The sequence below is a fragment of the Felis catus genome, chromosome D3 (assembly GCF_018350175.1).
Source record: "Felis catus isolate Fca126 chromosome D3, F.catus_Fca126_mat1.0, whole genome shotgun sequence".
In the NCBI taxonomy this organism is placed as follows: Eukaryota; Metazoa; Chordata; class Mammalia; order Carnivora; family Felidae; genus Felis; species Felis catus.
Genome location: NC_058379.1, coordinates 6,034,541 through 6,051,773, shown reverse-complemented (window position 1 = coordinate 6,051,773; position 17,233 = coordinate 6,034,541). Strand labels below are relative to the sequence as shown.

The 17,233-nt window shown below is 48.3% G+C and overlaps 1 protein-coding gene across 2 annotated transcripts in view; it reads right to left on the bottom strand.

The window, feature by feature from the left end:
- CCDC92 (coiled-coil domain containing 92) overlaps positions 1-17,233 on the bottom strand; it is a 29,946-nt gene that overhangs the window by 6,162 nt on the left and 6,551 nt on the right. Inside the window, exon 1 of one of the 2 annotated variants that reach the window (XM_006938374.5) lies at positions 8,097-8,293. The exons of the other annotated variant lie outside the window; for it this stretch is intronic. The gene's annotated coding sequence lies outside the window, so the exon portion shown is untranslated. Of the gene's footprint in view, positions 1-8,096; positions 8,294-17,233 lie in introns of those variants that run through there. 2 annotated transcript variants of the gene reach the window in all.

Sequence of the window (17,233 nt, the reverse complement as noted above, 5' to 3'; positions counted from 1 at the left end):
CATCCAGAGTGCACGGAGCCTGGCGCAGGGGCACCCCACGTGCCCCGCCTTCGAGTAGGGGTGTGGCACCAGGGGAGCCTTCAGGCTGAGCAGCCTTGGATTCCAGGGGCTTCCCGCTTAGATGCTTAACTTCACAAGCATGTCTTGCTCAAAGAAAATGGGAACATGAAAATTTCAAAAACGGATTTGTCCAGCATCGAAATGTGCCCGTTCAGTCTCATCGCCTCGTGAATCAGCAGCTTTGAGTCGTACTTACTGATCTGTAATTCATCAGTTCACCGTGGCAAGCGCAGGAATGAGAAGGTGCCCTTGAAGCTCCCATTGCCGTGGGCAGACGGTCTCGGGAGGAAGACGCACCAGGCGAACAGGAAGATGTGAGTATGTAACGTGCGGAGCCGGCAAGGGAGCTGTGGCCGCTCCGTCCGGGGCCCCGACAGCGGGGGGACAGGGTCATCGACCCCACGGCACCTCACCCGATGGGCGCTCTCCCCTTCTCCTTTGCCGGATACGCACCAACAGTGTGGGCCCCCTCAGGCCCGAGGCGGCGCGTCGCGTCTCCAAATGGTATCCAAGCTACTAAATTATTTTCTATCAGCTCAAAAGGATAACAACATCACTGACTTCCAGAGGACAAAGAGTCGCTGTAGCTTAAACAAAAAGCGATGCTTTAACTTTCTCATCCTTAGCTCTTCTTGTGACATGTGATCACGGTCGTGACCTAATCCTTCCAGTAAACGGACAAGAATGAAGCTACAGAAGCATCCCAGTTAGGCCACGGAGACACAGCTGAGAGACGTGGCTAATCTGGAAGAAGAAAAGAAGGTGGTCCCGCGAGGCTTAGTTCAGAATCTCTAAGACGCTCTGGGGTCAGAGACACGAAGGAGCGTTCGTGACTCCCCCCTGGAGGGGTCGGCATGATGGCTGACGGGAAAGCTGCAGGGCGTCTGTGCCCATGAATAATGCATCCTGCCCGAGTAAAGGCATTCACCCCGTCTTGATGATGTGTCAACCAGTAACGGAGGGCGACATTCAGAGAGCACGGCTTGCACAACACTGCACTTTGTGTGTCAAAAGGGCACACGCCGTAAAGCGTGGGCTCTCCGTACCGCAGCTTTTTGTCTTGAGGCAAAATCCCATTTTGTGTCTAAGCGTCGCTGGGAGCGGTCAGCAGTTTCGCAGTTATCGGCTCGGCCGAAGGCGGGGCGGCCTGGACGCTGGCCTCCGAGATGGGGTGCCAAGGGACCGGCACTCGAGGGCCCGGCCACAGTGGCGGCCGGAGGGCAAGGCCCACGCTGGTGGTGTGCACGGCCCCGCCAGAGGAACTCCAGAAGCGGTGGGAACAGGCGCTGAAGGCAGGTCTGCCGAATAGGCTGCTTTGACCGTGATCTGGAGGTTAAGCCACACGCGCATTTTTTTTCCCCTGGTAAAGTCATTAGGCACTAAGTGTCTGTTAATGTGCTATTCACTCTATCGGTTTGGAAAACTAATGCTTGACAAAGGCTTGCTCTTCCAAACTCTGGAGAGATGGGTTCTGGAGACCCGGCCAAGACCGCCTCCTGCAGCGGGGAGGGACGCTAACACCATCTCCTGGTGAGAACGTGCTTTTAATGAAGGTCCTTGGAGAGACGTGAGCCCCGATCTCACCGAGGCTGCTCTGTGGCAGCAGGAGGACAAATGGCCCGTCAGTAGCTCGTGTCCAATTCTCATCCTAATTCAAGAGTGATGTTCTTTCTTCTCTTTAAGGGCATTAAGGCTTAAATGGTGGCACGATCATTTTATTTACGGGCCATCTCCAGTTGTACCAGCACCAAGTGCTCTCCTGTCACTTATCGTCGTTTGTTCTCGCCACGCCCCCTGAGGAAAAACGCGAATATCCCACCAACAAGGGAAAACATAAACCAGGAAAGGCCGCATCGGAGCCTCGCAGCCTCTCTGGGCCCTCAGGCTCCGCGGGCCAGAATCCCGAAGGCTGCGGTGGGTCTCAACTCCACGCACACGTGGAATGCTCACGCCACACCCGGTGCTCTGACACGGAGGGCACAGGCGCGGTGCCTCGAGGTGGCCTCTGCACGGGGGGTGTGCACCAGACGCGGGCGCACCACTGCTCCCCGGGGCAGGGCCCACAGGCTCTCCGTGCTCCAGGTGAGACGGACAACGGCCGGAGGGCGCTGCTGCCCTTCCAGTCCGGCAGTAAAGACTCGGCGGCAAAGCTTCCCGGGAAGCTGGCTGAGGGCAGGGCACCGTGCGCCTAGCCAGAGCCGCTGTGAAGCAGCTAAGCTGGTCTGAGGAGAAAGAACAAGGTACCCGTGGCGTCACGTGTGTCCCGGTCCTGGGGGTCCAGGCGGGTGCCCACTCTGAGAGGCAGGGCCACGCTCCCTCTCTGCCTCTGGGCTGACTCCGCAACGGGGCCGGGGTGGTCAGAAAGCCACGCCTCAGGTGTTATGGTGGGGAGGGACCACAGTCAGACTTGCTTTCGCCCCCTTTTAAACACATACGCTTTCCGTACCGTCCCTCCTAAGTGCACACACAGATCTTGCCCACATTTGCATCCACAAACAGAGCTCTGACCGCCTGGCATCCTTGCAATGCTCCTGGGATCCAGCCCCCCCCCCCCCGGCCCCCGCTCCCAGAGGCCCTGCCTGCTCGGCCTGCCCCTCCCCGGGCTCGCCCCACACCAGTCTCCTCCGGGCTCCATCAACACCGCTGTCCTCTCGGGAGCCCCCTCTGCCGCACCCCTCCCCCAACACAGCGCCTTCCGCACCTGGCTCCCTCCTGGCTCCCTCCGTCTGGAATGCTCTTGGCAAACCACCTCCCATCCTCTTGCCTAATGAACTTCCACTTTTCCTTCACATCTGAACTCCTGCATCACAGACGGGCTTCGGATAATTTTACACTGCTTCCTAATGTTGCTGAGTGGAGATCTCGACAAGAATTGCATTGCATGGATCAAAAAGCACTGCGGCAGTATTGATTTGAACATGACCTCATCCCATAATTTCTTGACATGCCAGAAGCAGTATTTTAAAATGTCCCTGTACCACACTTGTTAGACTAAAAGCAATGGAGTATCTTTGATAGGAAAGGGTCCCACCATTAAAAAATGGGAAATTTCTTTGTTCCTGGCAATCGCAGACTTATTTTTTCACAAAGCCTGTGGAAATAGGGTAATAATTTTAGAATCCGAAAAAATAGCACACTAGCACTCACGTGGTAGCTGTGAATTAGTTATAAGAAGCTATTTTAGACTCTAGTCATGAATAAGTTATAACCCATTCACGTTAGGTCCTCTCACACTGCCAGCGATGAGAACAGCTCCAGTCCATCCTGACGCCGTCTCTGCGTGCCTCTGGCGTGGCCTGTGGCCTGTGGCCCGTGGCTCAACAGGAGCCGCCCAGCCCTGAGCAGACCGCAGTACCCCAGTGTTCTGTGACAAGGACCTATGTGGCCTTCTCCTGGGGACTTCATGTGCCCCCCTCCTGCGTGTCCTACAGCACAGGCACTGCCATAGAGAGAACGGAGGTTGGCCAGGGGCAAAGGCAGCAAGTGTAGACATCAAATGTGAGAGGAGAGGAAATGATTTCTAACAGGGAGCTGGTTTTCCAAGCAGATTCATGGACTCAAAATGTTGAGGGTGGAAAAAACCTTCAAAACCAGCTAGCTATTCCAACTCCTCTTTATTTCAAGATTAAGAAACTGAGGCCCAAAGAAGATTTGCATAACACAGTGGAATAAACAAGACCAGAACCGACAAGCTCCTGAGGGGTCAGTGTTTGGGTTCAAATCTAAACCCTATCTTGTCACCTAAATCACCACAATATCTAACTCATAGGGTTGTTTTAAGAGCAAAATGCCATCACTGGGGCGCCTGGGTGACTCAGTCGGTTAAGCATCCGACTTCGGCCCAGGTCATGATTTCACAGTCTGTGAGTTCGAGCCCCGTGTCGGCCTCTGTGCTGACAGCTCAGAGCCTGGAGCCTGCTTCGTATTCTGTGTCTCCTCCTCTCTCTCTCTCTCTTAATAATAAATAAACGTTAAAAAAATTTAAAAAACTGGGGTGCCTGGGTGGCTCAGTCAGTTGAGCGTCTGATTTTGGCTCAGGTCATGATCTTGTGGTCCATGAGTTCGAGCCCCGCGTCGGGCTCTGTGCTGACAGCTCGGAGCCTGGAGCCTGCTTCAGATTCTGTGTCTCCCTTTCTCTGATCCTCCCCTGTTCATGCTCTGTCTCTGTCTCAAAAATAAATAAACATTAAAAAAAAATTAACAGCAAAATGCCATCACTTACAGTGTGCGGGTACAGTAAGTGCTCAATAGATGTTAGATATATTTATATAGTATGTAAATGCTATATATTATGTAAATACTGGCTGATAATTACATGAACATACTTCCAAACTGTTTACTGAGTCCTACCTGTGAGGTATTTCCAGAACATCATCTAAGTATGGAAATGAGCTAGCAAAGAAATTCTAGTTACTTCCAAAGAGAGAAACATAAAAGCAAACAAACATTTTCTGGCCTTTATCTTCCATATGCACTGGAGAGAAGCATTCAGGGCAGCGAATAAAGAGTTAGGCAGAGCAAGGCACCCTCGGGGACGTAAAGCCTACTTCTTACTTTGAAACAATCTAAAGTGCTCTAGGAAAAGCTAAAAAAAAGGTCCAAGGCTAATTAGGCCATCAACTCTCAATCCAAAATACCTGCTTTTAGGAAAGGAAACTTACCATTTCTGAAAATGAACACTGACATTATCAATTCACAACAGTCCAGGATTAAAAAAAAACGTTTTAAGTTGTAGGGCCTATTTCTACTTGTGCATGTATTTAAGAAATTCAACTAGTAAATTATGTGAGAATCCCCAAGAATTAGGGCACCGAGAAAAAGGACATCATCGAGGGTGTGTAAGCATTCAACAACCACCCCAGAAACATTCTGGGAAAGAGAATGAACACCATTACAAAGTGGAAGCAAAAAAATATGTTGAAAGCAAAAGGTGCAATTATTTTAAGTGACAGAAAATCTTTATTAATCATTCTTAAAGAACTGCGTGTGTGTGTGTGTGTGTGTGTGTGTGTGTGTGTGTGTGTGTGTCTAATAAGTTAGGAGCTAAGCACAGGGGTCAGAATCTTGGGTTCCAATTCTGGCTTGGCCACAGCAACCAGGCTGTTTCCTCCTATGACATGGAGAGAGCAGTACCACCTACAGGGCACAGGGATTGGGAGGAGAACATGAGGCAGTTCAGATAAAACACTGAGCAACAGGTGTGCTATACTGTGGTAAAGCAGTAATGGAACTAATTTTGGACTCATCCAAATGTGCAAACTGTGGGTGGAGATGGTGTTTTTTGGGTCCTGTCTCTAGCTGGGTAGGTAGAACATCTTTTTAAAATGAGTACATCTCTAAAAGTTAAAAGAGGAAAACTCCTGTAGAAACAAACAAAAAAAGCATCTTTTTTTTGGTAAGATAACCACCTCACAAAGTAATCTGAGTATCTGCTGATAAGAGGTTAGTATGGTATAGGTAAACTATGCAATTATCAGAAATGATAGTTTAGATAATATTTATTGACAAGGAAATATTCTAGGAGAGGTTAGGTCAAAAAATATATTAGAAGTTATATATATATTTTTGGACATATAACTAAGGACAAAACCCACAAGAGATATACAACAAAATGTTAAAAGCGTTTCTCTCTAAAGAGTGGATTATGGATAATCTTTAAAAATTCTATTGCGATACTCCCTAAAGCTTCTTTAATAATGAACATATACTGGTTTGTTGTCGGAAAAAAATCATAAAGAGATCTCTCTTAAAGAAGGTAATCTCTGACTACCCACTGACAAAGCCGTATCGCATGTTTCAGTTATTTTGTTCCAGGGCAGTCTTGAGTTGCTGGAATTGTGGTTCATTTACCAGAACCAAGAATAATTAATGGGAAGGCAGTTTTTCCAAAAGCAACAACTCAGTGTCCCCAGGACAGGCAGAAAATGATCATGATGAGCACTTGAGGACCTCCCCACCCCCATGCATTATACATTCCTGTGCTTCTCTGACATTATCCATCACAAAACACAAGGCCCATCAACAATTCTTGAGACACTGACAGCCATTTCCTCCTGAAAGCATATGCAGTCCAACATTAAAGTTGTAATAGATGTGATTAGACAGATCGGCAATTAGACACGGGAATGTGATACGTGGCTGTCTGGGAAGTCTGCAGTCACTAGGGGCCTACATGATGGATTTATTAACCAAGTTTCTCTGCAGTCTGATTAGCTCCCACTTTAAGAGTTTCTGTTTGGTTTCTATTTAAAAACCACACCAGGTGTCTGTATACTGGTAGGGGCTCGGTCCTTCCATTTGAAAACATCTCAGGAAGAAGCACGTCCGTGTTGCAGATTGTCACAGTGTCTCTAAGCGGGCAGTGCAGGCCAAACTGGGCAAATGCATGAGTTCCATGGTCTGAAATGGCGTGGCCCCGGAGCGCTTGCAGGATGCCCAGGGCGCTCCCAGAACACTGGGCAACTTAATAGCCACAATGCCCACACCCTGTGGCAGACCCTACCCCAGGAGGCGGGCACACCAGTACCTTCATCTGCTGGCTGGGAGGGGTCACCGTCTGGGCAGAATGCCAGTACAGACTCAACTCAGCACTTTCTACTTCAAAGAGGAAGGTCTTAGAAGTTGCCTCTAGGGAAGAGATGGCCAAGTGACTGATGGGTCTGTCAGCTCAGCCCTTCCTGCGCTCCCTATGTCCTCCTCCTGTCCCTGCACAGCATCGAGGATGACTGCCCTCTGGGGACCACCCGATAGCCTCACTTCATAACCTACAGTTGTGAAAACGTTCACAACTCCGTAGCGATGCCACTTGCGAACTTCTAAGAAGTTGTCATCTGCAAAGATGGTCCTGGGTCAACAATTTAGGGAAATAAAATCTCACAGCTTCCCACACACGCAGTTCTACCCAGCTTTCCTTTAAAGAGAAGGGAAATAAACAGATCATTTCTGATGGTGGTGCTTCCATTTCTACGCTGACTACAGATTTTAATGGTTTACTGATAGATAACCCAAAAGATGTAGTGACCCAAATGCCGAACTGTCTTTTCACAATAATGAAACGGGAGACGCTCCTAAAATGTTAGCACTTGATGATCACGATCTAAATTGTATTTCCGAGGCTGAGAAGAGGTGTTCACTTGCTTTAAAAATATCTCTCCATATGGTTTGCCAAACAGATGAACCATTTCAACTGATTTAACTGATGGGGCTTCCTCTATCCATCTTGCGAACCTGCCTAATTATAGTGTAGGTCCCAGGGAAAGAAAGGTATTATTAACTGAAGCTCTATACACTTTAATTTAGCCAAGCTTTTCCTTTATTGCTTACAAAAGGTAAAAGTCAATTGTTTCATTAGTGCTAATAGAACATATTTAGCTGAACCCTTATGAGGCATCTGGGAAGATTATCACTTACAAAAAAAAGAGATCTTATCCTCATGATACAGGTGGAAGAACTCTGCCCAGTCCCAGTGACGTCATCTCCGACAGCTTCACAATTTAGTGCGGCAACCAAGCAAAAATGAATCACCTCCTCTGACTTGCCCTTCTACAAAATGGGCCCACACTAATTGTTTCAGAAGAGTGTAAACAGGGAAAACATTAAGGATCTTTGGAATTATTAAAATAGTCTATCAATAGTCAATTCAGTAACTAAAGTCACCACGGCTGGGCATTTAATTTTAGTGATTACATATCCTCTGATGAACACTAATAAAATATTTGTTTTTATCGGACACTTATGTCTATGGAATAACATAGCAAGAGTGCCAATAATGTTATTTATTTATTTACTTAATATTTATCTATTGAAAGGGGGGGGGGAGGGAGGGAATGAGTGGGGGAGGGGCAGAGAGAAAGAGGGAAAGACTGAATCTCAAGCAAGCTCCTCACTGTCAGCACAGAGCCCTATGCGGGGCTCAACCTCATGAACCACAAGATCATGACCTGAGCCAATGTCGGTGGCTTAACCGACTGAGGCACACGGGTGCCCTCCAATAATCTTAAAAGAAGATAAATTTAGTCTTTTAAGAAGGCATTTACCTAGATCTTCATTTCTGACAACCTTTTTTGGATGGCTTCAGCATGTCCACCTATGGCTGCACCACCCTTTGATTCTCCATCCTGTGATCTGACAGTCCTGACGTCAGATCATTCAGTTCTTTAAAAGTTTCCTTTCCGCGAGCTTTCTGTGCTGTGCAGAATAAATGAGGCATGTCTACTGGTGGCATTTCAGGCTGACTCCCATAAAGTTCTTCCTGCTCACAATGAGCCTTTATTATGTCAGGGCATGAGACAATTTCCAGAATCCCATACTCCACTTCTTTAGTACACTGTGCATTAGGTTCCGGAGAGGAGGAAAATTCCTCGCACAGCATCGCTCCCTTAAGAAGGTGTGTCACTTAAACGAACAGTGCTGAGATCCAGATGAAGCTGGGAGGGTGGAGGGCACTGCCCGGCGCGCAGGTGCTGTGCGAGCCATTTTAGGGCTCATCTTTGCAACCAAATTTGGATCATACTAGACAGACAGGCCGTAAGTTCGTTAACCCAGTGGGAATAAAGGAGAACAAATCGAAGTACAATAAGAGGTAGGGCAACTGTCTTTCAGAGATTAGCTATCAGCGGCGGGAGGAGAGCAGAAGAAACTGGGACAGTAAACATTACTGTGTCTTCTAAGGATTTTTCCAAGAATGGGACGCAGTTCAGTATTTTCTTGTTCTTACTGACCTTTACCTTTTAAAGGTCACGATACTTCATCTGTACCTCGGTCACTGTTTCCATTTGCACAACTGTCTTTTGCTGTTCTTTTCCCCTTGTGCTTGACCCCTTGCTCCCACAATGGGGTTAACTCAATCCTTGGTTCATGACACGCTCTTTCAGGGCCCACTTTTATTTAGATACTTTTAACAATCAGCACCCGATGTGGGATGTGGCCACGTCCTTGGGAATTAGCGGTTCACAATACCCAGATTTTCCATCCGATGCCCCAAATTCTTAGAGTGGGTGTTTTGGCGTCTTCTGGTTGCTCTTGATTCTGGTCAAGTCTGTTGGCCAGTTGGGAGCCTGAGTCGTTTTTCCTTCTGCTTTGCATCGCGGGCAGGACGGCTGCCTCCAGGCATGCAGGCAGCCCTTTTCTTGCTGGCCCGGGGGTGGGGTGTGAAGCAGCTCCCGTGTCAGTGAGACAGCAGCTACGCGCGGGCCCCACGATGCTCTTCAGCGGGCTCTGCCCGGTTGTTCCAGGGTTTGGCCATCGCGGTACACGGTGTGCTGATGGTGACGGTGTCGGATGATCACCTGTTCTGCCTCTGCCCTGACACGGCCTCTGGGTCAGTCCAAGCCATCTGGGCAAGAAAATACTCCAAGACGTTTTTTCGTCATGAGAAGCTGAAAATCATCCATAAAAGTGGTAATTATGGCTATGGTATACATTGTGTCGATGCACCAGGCTCACAGATAATCATTTCATTATTGAAACTATCGCACAAGGTAGGTATGATCGGGACCATTTTTTAAGGAACTAAAGCTCAGAGGAGTGAGACACTTGCTTAAATTTGCAAGCATTCAGTGCATCAGCTAAATGCCCATTTATTTCCAAGGGGCCTTGGGCCTTCCTGTTCTCCCCCAATACCAGCGTGTGGCGTTCGGAACTAGGAGGTCTCGTGGCAGCTCTGGAGAAGGTATGAGTCCCGGCTGTTCGCCGTGCGCTATGGAGCACGCCATCCAAGTGGCCGTTACAGAACGGAGCAGGGACGGGGGTGGTAATGACAGCTGCTGCCCTGCTAATGCGCCAGGCGCTGGGCACCTGTGACGAGGCCAGCTGTGCTGAGTGCCATCCATGCCTCGCCTCCTCAAACCCCCACGACAGCTCTGCGGGGTGGGCACTTCCCATCTTCCCACTCTGTGTGCGCGGAAACAGGCGCAGACAGCTCAGATGGTCTGCTCTATGGAGATCACACCAGCCTGGTATCTTCCTGCTGCTTTGTGGCTCCCTCTTTCCTCTCCAAGGAAGGAGAAGCTGTGCTAATATAGGGCTACATTTTTAGACAGAAAAGACCTAGCCGTTGGCTCAGAATTTCTTTTAGTTGAATCTAATAGCGTTCAGCGACAAGATATTACCACGGCGTAACCTGCTCTACTGACCAGTGGACAGACGAGCCCCAGTCATCTATGAGCCCCAGCGACACAGCGGGGTGGAGATTAACCCCCAGGCGCCGGGTCCAGGTGGCCGCGGTATGAATCCTAGTCCCATTATGCATTAACCACGCAACTTTAGACAAGCTACGTATGGCTCCCTGTGCCTCACTCTCCTTATTTGCAAAACAGGAAAGCAGTACCTGCTCTGTCGGGGTTGCCATGAAAAGAGTCCCTCCGGGGAGGTGCTATCCAACAGAACTTACTGCAATAACGGAAGCAGTCCATTCGCTGCTGTCCAGTAGTCACTGGCCACACTGAGCACTTGGAGGGTAGTTGGTATGTCTGGGAAACGTATCTTTTCCCTTTTATTTTTTTAGTTTGAATTTAATTCAAATTTCAGGGCACCTGGGTGGCTCAGGTGGCTAAGCGTCCGCCTTCAGCTCAGGTCACGATCTCATGGTTTGTGGGTTCGAGCCTTGCGTCGGGCTCTGTGCTGACAGCTCAGAGCCTGGAGCCTGCTTTGGATTCTGTGTCTCCCTCTGTTTCTGCCCCTCCCCCGCTCATGCTGTCTCTCTCTCTCTCTCAAAAACAAATAAACATTAAAAAATTTTTTGAATTAATTCAAATTTAAATAGCCACATAATGGCCGGGGTGACCCTACCGGTCAGCAGAGACATAAAGCAATTAGAACCACACCTAGAACTGGGTGCTTGTTCCCACTCTTACTACAATACTCAGAATCACCCAGACAGGTGTCCTGGGCTCCCACACGCACCATTATGGGGTCTGCGGGGCCTATTCTCGCTTTGCACTGCAAGAATGACCTAACAGTTTAATCCCAACTGCTATTATCATCACACCGTCCCATTTTATGTCTTCCTAGCATTTATCTTTCTTATATTACCAGAATGCAAACCGCACAGACACAAGCGCTGGTCGGTTCCATGCTATATCAGGAGCACCTACGATAAAGAGCGCCTCCCTCTAATCATCCGAGCTGGCCCTTTGAGAAAGGGTTCTCTACAGTGGGAATTAGTGGTGCTCTCACCCAATCTCTGGTCTGACACCCTCCCGTTAGGGTAGCGTGTTTTGTACTGGTGAGGTGAGAGGGTGTGGAAATATTTCTCCGACTGGCATGGGAATAAGGCAAAGGAAGGAAGGCTGGCTAGTTCATGCATGCCTTTGGGGAGTCTCTCTAATAAAAGACCAAAAACACGATCAAGCCACATAAAAATGAAATAAACTTTAATTTCAGTGGCAGGGACAGTGTGGGCTTGTTCAGGATATTCCATGGAGTCTGTGACCTACGGGATCTTGTCGGGGCAGCTTACCTGCACGTGGAAACGTCATTTCTGTTACGGGCCAGCCACGGCAATCCCTGGTGCCGACGCCGGCACGGCATCGAACTCAGATGTGGCTGTGCTGCGCACAAACCAAGGGCTCGGTCCACACCCCAGGCGCTTTCCAGTGGAGTCCGAAACTTAGAGATCAGGAAACGCTCACGCCACGTTTGGACGAGGCTCTTCCTGGTCCGCGACGAAACGAGGAAAATGTGGACAATGCAGCAGGTTTTCTGTAAAGCTGACTTTATTCCGTGCGCGGGACAATTCTTCATTCTCCTTGTCCCATTTCCCAATTCGAAAGTGCACTGTTACACGATTCTAAAAGCCTGAGAACCACTCGAGTCACCAAGAGGTCCCAGTGAGCGCCAGGAGCTGACCCATCATCATCGTTTTGTTCTTTAATTTATCTTTGGAAGCTGACAACGCCTATCAGAACGGGCCGAGCAACCCGTCCTCCTTTCAACCACGTGCCTGGTGGTCCTACATCAAGCCAGCGTGTGCTCTAAGTGCCCGCTGTGCCCTCAGTCTCAGGCCTGCCGCTGTCGGGGTGTGAGACTCAGCCGCTAAAGCACAAAGAAAACAAAGTCTAAAGGACTCCTCACAAGGTATATGCCGAGTACAGCAAGTACGACAACCAGGGGAAGGGTAACCCAGGGAGGTGCACCTGCCGCGGCGTCCGGAGCTCTTTTTTTTACCCGCCTGTCTCCCACACGAGGCCGTACCAATCCCGGGGAGGCCGGGTCCCGGTCACCCGAGCACTCCCGGTGCTGTCCACACTGCCAGGCATGCGGAGGCGCCCGGTGAGCGCTGAGTGGAGAAGGGCTGCAGGGGCAGAGAAAGTTTGGTTTTGAGGAGGCAGCCACGAGGGCTGAGCCTTAAAGAGGGGCTGGGTTCACACAGAAGGGGGCATTTCTGGTGACGTGAGTATGGAGTTTTAGTTAGGAGTGACAGTGACGCCACGTCAGACATGGAAGGAACGTTCTGGGGAGTGGTGGAAAATAAGGTTAGGTAGAAAAGCCAGGGCCAGATTTTAGTTGCTTATCAAAGCCTCTCAGAAAATTGGAAATTAAAGAGAAAGAAAATGGGGGGGGGGGGACACTGAGATTTTAGCCAATAGAGGCAAAACCTGTACTAAAGAGCGTTTAGTCCAGTGGGGCTGTTGCAGGATTGTGAAGGCAAGAGCCCTGACAGCACGCCCTCCCGCTCTGGGGAAACGGCATCACACACAAGCACCTGCACGGAGCGTTCGTGCCTCGCTATGCCCTTTATACACACTCTCAGAAGTAGACACGATTATCCTCATCTTCCACACTAACAAGCTTCGACGAGTTCAAGAAGTTTCTTACAGTCATAGCTAGCCAGCGGCAGGGCTGGGCTTCACCCCCGGCCCGGCCGACTCCGAGGCCACTCCCTGAGCCGTGGACGCCGCTGCTCTGCCCAGACGAAGGCAGGGATGCACGAAGGCTTCAAAGCGCATGCCCTGCAGACGCACATCACTTGCCCTGTTAGTTCACTTGTCCATTTGTTCAAAATCTTGTTCTGCCCTGTTCTTTCCCCATATTTTAAGTTTTAAGCTTCTCAGGTCTATTCTTTTTTGGGGGGTGGTGGTGCTAACTAGAACTCCAGTGCTTACTCTTGAGGATGCTGCTCATGAAAAAAAAAAAATCCCAGAAGAGGAGAAAATGTTTTTCATAATAAATGTTCTTCCTAAAGCTGCACTTCCTAAAGCAGACACTTCTCAGTGCCTGGGTTAAGAAGCTAGCTGGGTTAAAGAACCACAACCTTATTCTGCCCTTCTATCTGGAAATGCGTACTTCTGTTTCACTACCAAGCAAGTATTTTAAGACAACTGGACTTTAGAGAATGTTGCTAATTCACTTAAAATGTAACTTTTCATTTCTAAAAGTTTGCTTTTCTAATTGGTTACCTTACTGATAATTTATTGTTTTAGTAATACAATTTAAAGTGACATTTCTCTTTTTTTCGGGGGGGGGGGAGGGGCAGCAGGAGAGGGAGAGAGAGAATCTTAAGCAGGCTCCATGCTCAATGCAGAGCCTGACTCAGGCCTTGATCTCACAATGAGATCACGACCTGAGCTGAAACTGAGTCAGACACTTAACCGACTGAGCCGCGCGGGTGCCCCTGAAGTGACATTTCTTTTGTGAAGATATAGAAACCTTTAAGGTCTTGGTTAGAGAGGGGCCTGGGATTTCCCTCTTCCTACAGAAGAGATGTAGACACTGACAAATTCCTTATTTGGAGTTTTGCGTGTGCCCATCCAAATCTACCATCGGTGCCACACCCAGATAGCTGCACAGAATGGGGAGTAGAGAGAAGAAGGTGCCTCCTTGATGAGGTGAGTGGAGCCCGGCAGAGGCTGGGAGAAGTGGTGCCCCTTTGGGTCTTGGTGAAGAGCTGGCCTGCTTCTGCAACCTGACTCTAACCTGCTCTCCAGAAGAGCTTCTTCGCTCTCAGAGAGTCTACACGGCACGTCGTGTACGTATGCTTACAGCATTCAGACTTAAAGGGAGAACTCAGGGATTCCATCCTCTTGATGAACTCCATATGAGAGTTTGACCCAGTTAGAGCAGTGGTTCTCATCTGGGTACTCGTGCCCTCAGGGTGGACATCTGGGGTCGTCACAGTGTGGTAAGGGGCACGTCTGGCATCCAGCGGACAGAGGACAGGGACGCTGTGAAACAGCCCGCAGTGGCCGGGACGGCCCTCACACCAGAAATAGCAGTACTGCAGCTACAAACCCTGGGCTCCAGTCCTTCTAATTGGAGGCGGGCCTTTTTTCTTTGGACTTGAGGTTTCCTCTGCTCTCCTCCGGTTTCCCGGATCGCCAGCAAACGGCGCGTGGATGGAGCTCGCGGGACAGACAAGCCCCAGCCACGGGAGGCGTTCTCCCTGTAATAATCTGCTGACCCTGGAGGGAAAGGCAGCTGCGGCGCAAGCCTACCAGGGCACCTGTGAGAGCCTCTCCCTCGCTTCTGGAGCCCCCGGGGGAGGCGGGTGTGCGCAGAGGCGCTGCTTACCCAGCTCACCACGCCGGTCAGAATATGCGCGCGTCCTTTCTTTTGCTGGGAAGGGAAGGGCCGCGTGTAAACTCCGATTTGTTTAAGAACATAAGTTCTTCTCTTTAAGTGTAAGATGCTGTTTTGCCCCTATGGATGCTTAAGTGAACCGAGAAGTGAAGGGGGTGAATGTGAGAGAATTCTGGAACCCCACGTAGGGACCCCAGGATCACGGTTATAAAAGTGAGGTTTCTAGAGACGTTAAACGGATGGATTAAGGTTGACCCAACATGCACTTTCCGTGGGAGTACTTTCATCTAGAACAGCTCGAGAATCTCTAGGAAATTTTGATGATTACAGGCTTTAACGTTTCTTGAATGCAATGGAATTCCTGTTTTTAAGGAGACCACTAAATACTTATATAAAGACTGCCAAGAAATTTACAAAATCATGCCAAAACTCCTTATATTTTATGTGTACTAGCACTTTAAGAAAAGCTTTCCAGGCTGGGAAAAATGAAAGAACAGGCTCCACGGTCACCAGGAAACACCGTTTATAAAAAGAGCCATAATTTAAACTTTGTTATTTACACAAACGTATTGGAGAAATTACATAAATTAGTATTGAACTGGTAAATCTTAAAATGGCTTTCTACTTGGAAAAGGTCTCTTCCAAAGTAAAAACAATTCTGTTAAAAAAAAATCCAACTTTAGAAATAAAATTTAAAGATACAAGTACAAATCAAAAAGCCACCCCTTTTTAAAAAAAAGTGTTCCAACATAACATGGAAGACATAAAAGAAATAAGTTATTTAAGTGCCCTCAGGACAACTGAGGCAAATCCTCTGATGGTTTTGTGAACTTGGGGGTGTAAAGGAAGGGCCTATCTCCCTCGGTGGGGTGCGGGGGGCACACAAAGCATCACACTTCATTTTCTCAACAAAGCAAGGGGGGACACCTGGAACACTCCAATGAATACAACATTACACATCCTGCTATCGCGGAACTGACCTGTGGGAGTGGGGAGGCACAGACAACCCTACACACATTAATTCATACCAAAAAGTAGGATATTTGCACAAAGTCCAAATTAAATTGTCCTTCATAAATCCCTTACAGTTGCCTTGCAAATCAGCTCACGGTCACCAAACCATCATTTAAGAGTAGGTAAATCTAAACACGAGCATACAACTGACAAGTGAACTACGTCTTGAGAAACTAGTATAATTTGCTTTTTAAAAATCTTAGACAATATTACATATAGGATAAGATTATTCAACTTCCATTAGCTGAGTAATGTTTTAAGATGCCATATTTCTTCTGACAAATTCTTAGTCAACAACTGCATTATTCTTTAATGTAAATTATATTTTCTAAAATCCCTACTTCCCTTTGGACTAGAAGACTGCTGAGATAATTAGTTAATACTCTATATTTACAGAAAGATGTATGGAGAAATTACAATTCAAACAGGAAAAAAACAGACCTTATCACCTCACAATCCCCATGGGTCATCTGCTAGGTACTTCCGAGCACTTATTCTTAAAGCTCAAATTAAGATGGTAAAACCAACTGATGTATCGTGGACATCTGGTATATTTGATAACATTTACAAACCACGATTTTAAATCTCTACTATACTATCATTTAAATAAACTGTTTGGAATGACTCTGTGTGTCCGATATATTAAAGCAGATCAATAAACACTTGCGTACAATTGGGAGGACAAGAAAGTTAGTCTCTGGGTGCAATCTGTTTTCAGCAAAGAAGAATCTTTATTCATCTCTGCCTCTGCACACTCTGTCCAGAAGACAAAATGTACTGTCCTCACTGGAATATGCAATCCCGCTTGTCTTTCTCACTCTTTTTTTTCTGACTCTCCTTCTGACTATGGACAGTTGTGAAAACAGTGAGGCCTTCTCGCTTGGGGAGGAACTCATTTCTTTTTTTTCAACATTTATTTATTTTTGGGACAGACAGAGACAGAGCATGAACGGGGGAGGGGCAGAGAGAGAGGGAGACACAGAATCGGAAACAGGCTCCAGGCTCTGAGCCATCAGCCCAGAGCCCGATGCGGGGCTCGAACTCACGGACCGTGAGATCATGACCTGGCTGAAGTCGGACGCTTAACCGACTGCGCCACCCAGGCGCCCCAGAGGAACTCATTTCTAATGGTGCTTGTGTTACCCTCCACTGGGGGCTGTCTTAGAACCATCTTTCTTTTGGGGAATAATGTGATCCCAGCTATCTGTTGCCAGTCATCTGTTTCAGACTGAGCAGTTTCTTCTGGAAGCGCTTCCCCATGCTGTCCCTGTCCCAGACCGGGCTCCCACAGTAAAAGGGCCTCTGGAGTCTGGCAGGGAGGCCTTGCAACCACACCATCCCCCAGAGAGCTCCTTGACAGCTCCAGAGGACTTAGTTTTCTCATCTTGCTCCTGTGCCCCATAGCCTGGTACATACAGGGCAGAGGATGCCAGGGATAATTAGACACGAACGGTATGCTCCAAATTTTCCACTGTAGCTCAAGAGTATTTTATGAGCCGTCCTATTTGTCAGGCTCACATTGTGGGGGTGGGAGACAAGAACCATAAATGCAAAGAGGGTGGCTTCTCTATCCCTTTGGGGCGGATGGCATTTGTAAGCATATATTCAAATTCGTTTTGTTCAAATGAAAATGGTTTTAATG